We start from the raw sequence: 10,751 nt of genomic DNA on the forward strand, positions 1-10,751 counted from the left end.
TGCAGGTGTGTGTATTTTATTTTTCATTCTGCTTTTTGTGTTCCTTTGAATATTATATAATATAATTTCGTCTTTTCATAGTAAAAAAGAATATTTTATAGATAAATTTGACTAGATATAAGAAAAAAAAGAAAAAAATACAAAAATTGATACACCAAATAAAAAAAGAAAACCCAAAGAGAGAAAGAGAGAGAGAGAGAATACACAACATATACATATATGTAGATACATACATCCTTATATGTACTACGTACATATAAAATAAACATACACATAAACACATTATCAGCAATGTTATTTTTTATTTGTTGTTTTCTGATATTCTTCCTTACTTCGTCTCTCTCTCTCTCTCTCTCTCCTCTCTCTCTCTCTCTCTCTCTCTCATCTCTCTCTCTCGTCTCTCTCTCTCTCTCTCTACCTCCCTCCCTCCCTCCCTCCTCCCTCCCTCCCTCTCCCTCCCTCCTCCCTCCCTCCCTCCCTGCCCTCCCTCCTCCCTCCCTCCCTACCTCCCTTCCCTCCCTCTCTCTCTCTCTCTCTCTCTCTCATAATAATTTTTTATTGCAAAAATATATATACTATCTAAATAAGACGCTTAATACTACAAAATGCGTGATATCTAAACAAAATTACCTTTTTAAAAAAAGGTTAAAAAAGGCGCCAAGTGTGCGCCTCTAAGAAAAAAACTATTATATTAGGTAAGTTGTCTTATTATTCTATTGTTTTATTATCTTATTGTTTTTTCTACAAAATAATTGATATAAAGTAAATGCGCCAACTATGTGTTAACCTTGAAACGGAGAAAACATAGACCAAGTACATAAACGCTTTTAAAAATAAATTTAAGATCAGTACAATTAGTCAAATATATTTAAAAAATATTAAATAATTAAATGATTAAAATCAATCAACGGGATTATAGTGAAGCAAAAACTTGGCGTGCCCGGCTCGTTGAAACGCAATGACCCACCAATGTTATACAATGTGAAAATTATTTGTACAAATGAAATTATGAAAAATAACCTATTAAAAACTTTACAAAAATAAAAAGAATATATCAAATACATAAACGCATTCAAAAATAATACGAGATCAATACAATTAGCCAAGTATATTTGAAAAAAAGAAACCTAGAAAAATTTTATAAAATCTATTAAAAAATAAATTAAAAAATAAAAATGTTACAAATAATAACAGATAATAAAGCAAAAACTGATAGAAAGTAAAACAATACTCAAGCCACATTAATCGCATTCTTGTGTATTTTTTGATATCAATAACATAGAATCTTAGAAATATAGAAAAAATGCGAGCCGGCACGCCAAGTTTTTGCTTCACTATAATTTCGTTGATTAATTTTAATTATTTAATTATTTAATATTTTTTAAATATATTTGACTAATTGTATTGATCTTAAATTTATTTTTAAAAGCACGCGTTTATGTATTTGGTCTATCTTTTTTCCGTTTCAAGGTTGACGCATAGTTGGCGCATTTACTTTATATCAAATATTTTGTAGAGGAAACAATAAGATAATAAAACAATAGAATAATAAGACAACTTACCTAATATAATAGTTTTTTTTCTTAAAAGCGCACACATACACTTAACGCCTTTTTTAACCTTTTTTTAAAAAGGTAATTTTGTTTGGATAAGAGCATACGCGAACCACCGACAGGAAGCGTGGAGCAAGATAATCAGTCGAGCCGAGAACGTGATAAATAATACCGTGCACGCCGGCACGGGATTCACACCAAACGAATTGTAACGAGATAGAACCGAAAACTTCGGTCTACACAGAGATTTATTACCAGAAAGATACCAGACGATGAAATGGAGAGAAAAGATACGAGCGACAAGGCGAAACCTGGCAGAGAGCGCGCGAAAACGTAAGGCGCAAGCCGACAAAAAGGGACACGTCAACGACTACGAAGAAGGTCAGAAAGTATGGATAAAGCTGCATCGACAATCGGATGCCAGTCGAAAGGTGACCAAAAAGATTCACCTCGTCTATGACGGACCATACCGTGTACTACGGGTATTTAGAAAAAACGCTTACCTGATAGGACGTGACGATGAAACAGTCGTAGGAGCGTATAACACCAGACAGCTCAGACCTCACAGACGAGCAACGTTAAAACGATTGAAAGACGACGAACGTTACGAGACAAGCGACGAATCCGATCGAAGCAGTAAAAATAACCGCCAAAATACGGCAGATGTACGCGACAGCGACGCAACAGACGAGATGGAGGAGGAGATAGGCGAGGAGACGTCCGAAACGAACGAGTACGAAACGCGAAACGCGCGAGCGAGCGACTTCGACCAAAACGAATCGAATCACGAATGCGAGACGGATAGCGAACAAACCGTGCCAGCGTCAGAGCACGACATCGACGAGGACGCGATAAGCGAGGAGAGCGAAACTAGCAAAAATACCGTAAGCAGTATCGATTCGCGAAGGAGCAAGCTAAGCGTAGGAATAAAAAGACAGCGAGACGAGCGTAGACGTCGTAGCGACGCAATATTATTCGACTCTAGCGAGAGCAATGCAAGCGAACGCGAACTAGCAAAAAGCGGCGTGATAGCGCTGACGAGCGATATAAACGCGAGACAAGCGGATATAATAAATTCCGATATCGTGGAATACTACGATAAAAATAATTTCGAACAAGCGATAACGGCCGACAAAGGTTACATGTTTCGAAAAGGCAGGCGAAGCCGAACACGCAACGGAAACGTAAATTATACGCTCGAGCAGGGTTACTATCTACACCCCATGCTCAAAATATCGTGTGACTACAACGATCTATGGATAACAACCGAAAAAGCGAAAGCGAGCGAAGGTTACGAAACGCGCGATAGTAAAGTTGGATAATTCGTTAAAGAGATTAGAAGCCGCAACGCGTGACAAAACCGCGACAGGAAAACGGAAACGCGAAGATAAAAAATTAACGCGAGCGAACCTAGCGATCGACGATAGCGTTATATCCCAAGCGATCGAATCGTGCAAGCGGCACGCAAGCGACCCCAACGCACCTACGTGGTATCAGTTGACGAGCGAGTGCATCATAAAGACCAGACGACCAAGCGACAAGGACCAGATTTCCATGGAGAACGCGCGGATCGCAACGCCCGATTCAAGTCGTCGCCAAACCAGAGAAAAGCGCACCGAAAACAAACTCAGCGGAAACTACCGTGCTGAGAGACGATATATATCCCGATAATCAACAGCAAGATCCTCTATGCTGGGATATATCACCGATCATCGCGAACGAAAACGGAAGAATTAAAGAAAGCGACGAGCCAGAGGAAGAAATCGATATACTCGATTCCAACGACGAAGCAACCGCGAGATCAACCGAAGCGCCAGCTGAAATATCGAAAGCAGAGGCGAACGGCGAGAAATTACGGCAAGCGCGCAAAAGAAAGCGAACAAGCGATAAAGTCCGGAAGCAAAGCAAAAAATCTACCGCCAAAAATACCGGCAGAACGACCAGCACGAGAAATGGCGAGTACCGCAACAGTAGTACCGACGGAGGCGACAGTGGCGCGAACCACCAGCGCGACCGCGAAGCCAAGCCAGTCGCGTGTAGAACAGCGAGCGGAGAGGACGTGCGAACCAGTACGCTGAGAAATCGCGATAGTGAAAAAGGCGCGAGGAAAAGAAAGATGAACCAGCGAGAATTCGAGAAGCTGCTGGTGGAGAAAGAACGGACGAGTCAAGAATTCAGGAGATATTTGCGCAATCGGATTAACGTGACGCAGATCCAATCAAGGATCGAGACGATGCGCAGGTTTATGGATTCGAATCCAATTACAGATCCAACACCTGACGAGACGATCGAGCGGACAAATAATATGAACCGCAATAATATAATCAACTGGTAGCCGAGCATAATTTAGAAACGCAAATTTTAACGCAGGTAAGATTACCGTAAAAAAACGAAACGGTGAAAGCTTAGCAAAGTTCAAAATCACAACGCACACCATGCGACATTCGACAGTGTCCAACGAGGAAGACGTAGAATTTTACGTAGTGCTGAAGTACTCAAACCGACAAATGACACTGACGCAATTTCACCCTAAAGCCGAACAACAGGAAAAAGCGCCAAATACAATGGACACGAAGGCGCAACCACCAGTACAGACAGATCCGGCGACACCAAGTGGCAACTACGTGTCAGGATCACCTGAGCGCGAGACCGAAAGAGAAAAACGGCAAAAAGACAAAAACCAGCGACAAACGCAGAAGAAACGCGACAAGTCAACTACCGAGAAGCGAAAGAGGGACCTAACGTCATCGGACAGTGAGGAGAGCGAGCCCCACCGAAAAACAAACCGGGACAAAAAACCCCTTAGACGCAAAGATCGAAAGATCGACGGGCGATCAATCAGAAAGCCCGAATCTTATGCACGTGGTCAAGGCGGCAAATTCATAGCTAAGCCAAAGATCACGGACGTACGAGTGTTGAAACCGGCGAGCCGAGCGAGCGATACAGTAAACGCGAAAGACAAGGGCGCGGACAAATTTGGTAACGGTGACGACAGTGAAAAGGGCCGAGCGAACCTGACGCACACTGGTGGAGACAACCTTCCACAACAGCCCCAGCCAGCGACGTCAAGCGAGCCCAGACCATCTACATCCAGAGAGCCGGATTATTAAAAGAAAAAGACGACACACATGTAAATAACCGTATTTGAGACATACATATGTATATAAACACTAAAAGTAAAAATAAGTCACACATATTAACCTTAATTCAAAATTAAAAACAAAAGAAATATAATATATGTACATAATAATAATAATAATAATAATGAGTTCGGGGGGCAGTCCTCAAATGGGTCCCGCCTCTGACACTCAGACAGAGTCCATTGTATCTCCCCGTTGTCAGCTGCCCTTAGAGGGGCCCCGCTTCCTTCCAGAAGCGGAGAAGATCCTCCAAGGGCAGCTGTCCCACCTGGTCCGGTTCCAGAATGCCTGAGCCCAGCAGGCGTGCTCTTGGTCCGACCAATACTGGGCAGTTCCCAAGAATATGGAGACTAGTCTCCTCTTCTTCGCCACACCACCTGCAGTCGGGCGTATCGCTACTGCCCAGCTTATACAGGTGATAATTAAGGTCGCCATGGCCCGTGAGCAATTGCGTCGCCAGCCTGGCGTCCCTCCTATTTAGGGATCTCATGCTTCTGGCCAGGTCCTCACCGGGACAGTCTCCCAGCAAGGCTCCGGCCTGTCTGCATTTGACCCCCGTAACTTTCCTCCAGTGCTCAAGGTGCTGGTCCCGGAGCCAGCTCCCGATCCTCCTCCTGCCCAGGCAGAAGGAGATCCCAACAGCCGGCTCTGGTCCCACCAACCTTGTTTCTGCTGCCTCCTTGGCAAGCAAGTCGGCTATTTCGTTGCCCTCGATCCCCGAATGCCCGGGGACCCATACTAGGCCAACGTCATTATTCTTCGCCAGTTCGTCTAGTACAATTTTACAATCCCAGACCAACCGCGAGTTAAATCTCGGACCTTCCAGCGCTTTAAGCGCTGCCTGACTGTCCGAGCAAATTCTGATGCGCCCTCCTACCCTACCGAGCTCCAGTAGGTTCTGGGCACATCTCATGATAGCTACCACTTCCGCCTGAAATACCGTTGCGTGTTCGCCAAGCGGAACGATCATTCTTGCTCCATCGCGCTGGCAGTAGAGCCCAGCTCCAGAGCCCGTGCTCGTTCTGGAGCCGTCCGTGAACCAGACGTCCCCATCCCGAGGAACCGGTCCCTTGGAGCCGTCCCACTCCCAGCGCTTGGGAAAGCTTATCTTGTACCTTCTTTCGAAGGTACGAATTACTGGCCTTCTATCTTGCCCCATCGCAAAAATGGGGCCCGATAGAATTCCTTCAGGGAATCTTGTGTGCAGGGCTCCCGCCCTCCACCTTGATTCGCACCTCAGGCGGTAGGCCGCCGCTGCCGCCGCCGCCACTACTACCCGATCGAGGGGCTCGATGCCCAGCAGCATGCCCATCGCCGCCACCGGCGTGGTCCGCATAGCTCCCAAGGCCCCTCTCAAAACCAGAGCCCTGATATGCTCCAGCGCTGACGCGGCGGTTTTCTTCAGCACCCTCGGCCACCACACGACAGATGCGTATAGCAGCCTGGGTCTGAGTATCGCCGTGTAAATCCAGTGGACTATCCTCGGTTTCAGACCCCATGTCTGTCCGAATGTCCTCCTGCATATCTAGAAGTAAGAGCATACACTCTTACATCGGTTCTCAAGATGTTCCCTCCAAGCCAGCTTCCTATCTAGGATTACTCCCAGATATTTAGCCGTCCCGGTTGGGACTAATCTCGTCCCTCCAAGGACTGGCCCTTCCACCGGACCTACCTTGTACTTGCGAGTGAATACCACAAGCCCGGTCTTCAGTGGGTTTACCGACAAACCGGTCCTGCCACACCACTCCTCGACTACCTCCAATGCTCCCTGCGTGAGCTCCAGAAGTGTTTCCAAGAAGGGGCCTCGTACTAGGATAGCCAGGTCATCCGCATATCCCAATGTAAGAATCCCCCTCTCGTTCAGTGTTTCGAGCAGACTATCTGCCACCAGACACCACAAGAGTGGAGAAAGAACCCCTCCCTGAGGGCACCCTCTCTCCACCCAGCCACTGACACTCACCGTTCCCAGTGAGGCCGTTACCTGCCGCTTGAGCATGCCTTTGATCCACTCCACAATCTTCTCCGGCACACCTCTGCGAGCAGCCTCTTCACATACCACCTCATGCGGTGTGTTGTTAAAAGCACCTTCAATATCTAGGAAGGTGCCCACCGCGTAACCCTTCTTCTCCAATTGCTCCTCGATGAACGATACAGCAGAGTGAAGCGCCGTTTCGGTGGAATACCCCGTACGATACGCATGCTGGTTCGCGTGCAGCGGATGCCGCAGCAGAACCACATCCCGTATGTAAATATCCACCAGCCTTTCCAACGTCTTTAGAAGAAAGGACGTCAGGCTGATTGGACGAAAATCCTTGGCGGAGCTGTATCCCGTTCTTCCCGCCTTGGGGATGAACACAACTTTCGCTTGTCTCCAAGCTCTGGGCGTATAGCCCAGGGCCAAGCAAGCCCTCATTGTCCGCGTGAGCGGCCCCGTGATCTGTTCCAGCCCCTCCTGAAGAAGGGCCGGGAAGACCCGGTCCGGTCCAGCCGACTTGAAGGGCTTGAAACCTCCTACAGCCCTTTTGACCCTGTCGGGCCTCACAATTTTGGCTGCAAGAGACCAGTCATTCCCTCGTGCCCTGCATGGGTCCAAGGTTCCCTGCTGGATGTCTGCTCCCGGGTCTCTACAGAAGCCCGGAAAATTCGATTCCAGCAGGTGGGTCAGGCAACGTTCCCCGGAAACCATCGTCCCGTCATCGAGCCGGATGGCCTCCAAGGCCGCGTCCTGACTTCTAGCCAAGATCCTGCCTAGTCTGGCGGCTTCGGGTATCCCCTTCACCGACTCGCAGAATCTTCTCCAGCTCTCCTTCTTTGCCCTTACCACAGAGTCTCTGTAGACCTTCTGAGCCCTTCGGTGAAGGTCCCAGTCAGCCTGGCGGCCCGTGTTCCTGGCTCTGTTCCAGGCCCGACGTGCCGCACCCCTGAGATCTTGCAGCTTTGGGCTCCACCAGGAAACCTTTCTGTCATTCCTTACCGTCCTCTCCGGACAGTTGCTTTCAAAGCTGTTGATGAGCGCCCTTTGCAGGTGCTCGACACACAGCTCGATCTCTTGTGAGGTCCCGTGTCTCTTGGGGAACTCCCTGAGACCGACAGCCAGGTCCTCACGGAATGAATCCCAGTCCGTCTTCCTTGGGTCCCTCACAGTCCTCACCTTCGCCTTGGCCTTTGCCAGTCTGAAGGTGATCTGTCTGTGATCCGACAATGAGGGTTCATCGGAGACCCTCCAGCCGGTCACCTCCCGTACCAACTGCCTAGAACAAACAGTTAGATCCAGCACCTCCCTTCTCACCGCAGTGACAAAGGTGGGCTCGTTACCTCTATTGAGAATTTCCAGGTCGGTAGACACCAGAAATTCCAATAGCTTCTCTCCTCTCCTGTTGGTGTCCGTGCTTCCCCACACCGTATGGTGCGCGTTCGCATCGCACCCCAATATGAGGGAAAGCTGCTCCTTTTGGCAGTACTTCACCAGGCGAACCACCAGGTCCGATGGTAGTGGGTCGTCCTCTTCGTGTGGGAAGTAACCCGACGCCACCACCACCCTCCTTCTAGTCCTAGTCTCACTGATGGCCTCGATCACAACCGCCACCAGGTCTCTGGAACAGAAATTCGGCAGCAGTTGGGCTTCTAACCCCTTGACAGCCACACAGGCCCTGGGTCGTTCATCTTGCGGAGACTTGAATAGTCTTCCGCACCCCGCCAGACCCCTAATACCCCCCTGGACTAGCCAGGGTTCTTGTATTAGTGATATGGCTGTGTGCACCCTAGCTTGGCGCCTGGCCAGAACAGCCGAGGCTCCCTTGCTGTGGTGCAAGTTAATCTGGGTGAAGCCCACCCCGGTCCCGTCTACTGTGAAGACGAGGCCTTTGGGTCGGGCCCTCCCTTGCCCTTATCCTTCCCATCCTGGGGTGCCCCGGTCACCCTGAAGGTAACCCGGTCCATCCCGAGATGAGGCCTGAAATCCAGTGCCTTCAGCTTGAGGACACTGGACTCGGGAATGCCGAGAACGAGGTTTCTGCCCTCGCAGGTAGCCCCCACGTTCTCCGCATGCACACGCCAGCCCGAAGTACTGATCCCCGGGTTCTGCCGCTCCAGCAGCCCCAGGACAGCGGCCGCGCCCACAGGTGGACCCGGGACCCATACCACTGCCCTGCACTGCCTTTGCAGCATCTCCAGTCCCACCACCTTGAGCCTGGCGCCCTCCCACGGTACGATGCCGCTGATTCGACTTTCTAGCCAACTCAGCGACTCCGCATCCGCGCATCTGACGACCGCAGCCCCTGCCCGCAAAGAGGTGCTGTCGAATCTGGGCAGGGGACCCTCCTGGATCCCCTGGATCTCCTTAAAGACCGCACCCCTTAGTTGCGCCACCCGCTCAACGGTTAGCGCTTCCTCGGGGTACCCCTCCGCGACAATCACCCTCGTTAGGGGGTCCGCGGCATCTGCGTAAGCCTGGGTCTCTTGGACCTTCGGCTTCTTTGTCGCCCCTTTCACCGAAGGCGGGGTCTCGGCGGGGCCCCTCCGGCGCTTACCGGCGGTGCCCCCCCGAACCCCCCCAACCGGTGTCCGGGGGTCGATCAAGGTCGAGGTCCCCGGAGCGGCCGGCAGAGGCCCCTCCCGGGTTTGCGCCCGGGCCTGAGCCTCCACCTTTCGCTCCCGAGCCCTCTTCCTTTTCGCGGCTCCGGAGAGTTTCCTCTTACCGAGGTCCCCTTCCTTTTCCGCCCTAGCATCCGTAGCTTCGGTGCCTCCCGTGCCCCTTGGGGCCCGTTCGGCTCCCGAAACCACTCCTCTCTCCGCGGTCTCGGTGCTTCCCGTGCCCAAAGAGGTCCGTTCGGCTCCCGATCCCGCTTCTGCTACCCTTCCGGAGTCCTCTGTCGAAGCCTCCATCGGGGTGTCTTCCGTGAGTTTTGTTTTTGTTAGTGTTAAATTTAAGCTCTCCATTTTGTTCCCACGAGCAGCTAGGGAAATAAACGGTCCACCCACGCAGAGCCCCGCATGCGTGGGTAAGGCTAAATACTCTGGGGTTTCGCCCGGTTCCCCAGAGGCATCGTTCAAGACACTGCTCCCCCAGTGCCACGCAGCCCTCGCCACGATGGCTTCCAGCTTGGCTTGGGGAGTTGGTCCGCGGTAACGGCTTTCCCCCCCCCTGGGCAGGGTTTTACGCCCGCCGGGGCAGGTTATAACCGCTACTACCCGGGCGGTCCACCTGGGCACGCGGGGGTTTAGACCCGGGCCAGAGTTTCCCACCCGGGCGTCCTCCTATCCGCCGCCCGGAGACGCGCCCGATAGGCACTCAACCCACGGGAATATATGTACATATAACAATAACATTTTTACCATAAATTTAAGATACCCAGGTAGCAAGCTCACGTCATTTTGACGTCCCAAAATGGTCATTTATTGACTATTCTTGACGTCACGAAATGACGCCTTTATGACGTTAAAATGACGGTCGAATGTCACAAATTCCTGACGTCATGAAATTTACCGTATTTTGACGTCATGTAATGACGTGAACAATATGTTGTCAAAAAGATCTCTAAAAGATATCCTGTTTCTGAAAATGATAACATAAAGAGACTTCTAAAAGATAACATATAATGTCAGAATGTTAACCAATGCGTCGTTTTTTTAGAACAGAAAGATATCATGAAACTAATACCTAAAAGATTTCTTAAATCGGATATCTTTAAACTGCAACTAGAGATAAAAAAATAAAATAAAAATTTCATTTTTTTTTTAAATTATCAACAGTACATACTAAATTTGGGACAAAATTTTTATTAATTAAATAAATTTAAATTATATTATTTTATTTTATTCTTACTTGCCGCTGGTAGGTTTTAAACCCGGGACCTTAGGATTACAAACCTTGTACTCTATCTGCTACGCCAGTTTGAATCATCGATATAGGTACTTTTGTTATTATTGTCTACATATACCTATATGTTATAAACTGACGCAATTATATTATTTTTTATAAAAGCAATTAAATTTTGCAAAACATATTAAAAATAAATAGCATTAACTTATTTACTTATTAATTTCATTGTTAAATTTA

This window comes from Monomorium pharaonis, chromosome 4 (assembly GCF_013373865.1).
Source record: "Monomorium pharaonis isolate MP-MQ-018 chromosome 4, ASM1337386v2, whole genome shotgun sequence".
NCBI lineage: Eukaryota > Metazoa > Arthropoda > Insecta > Hymenoptera > Formicidae > Monomorium > Monomorium pharaonis.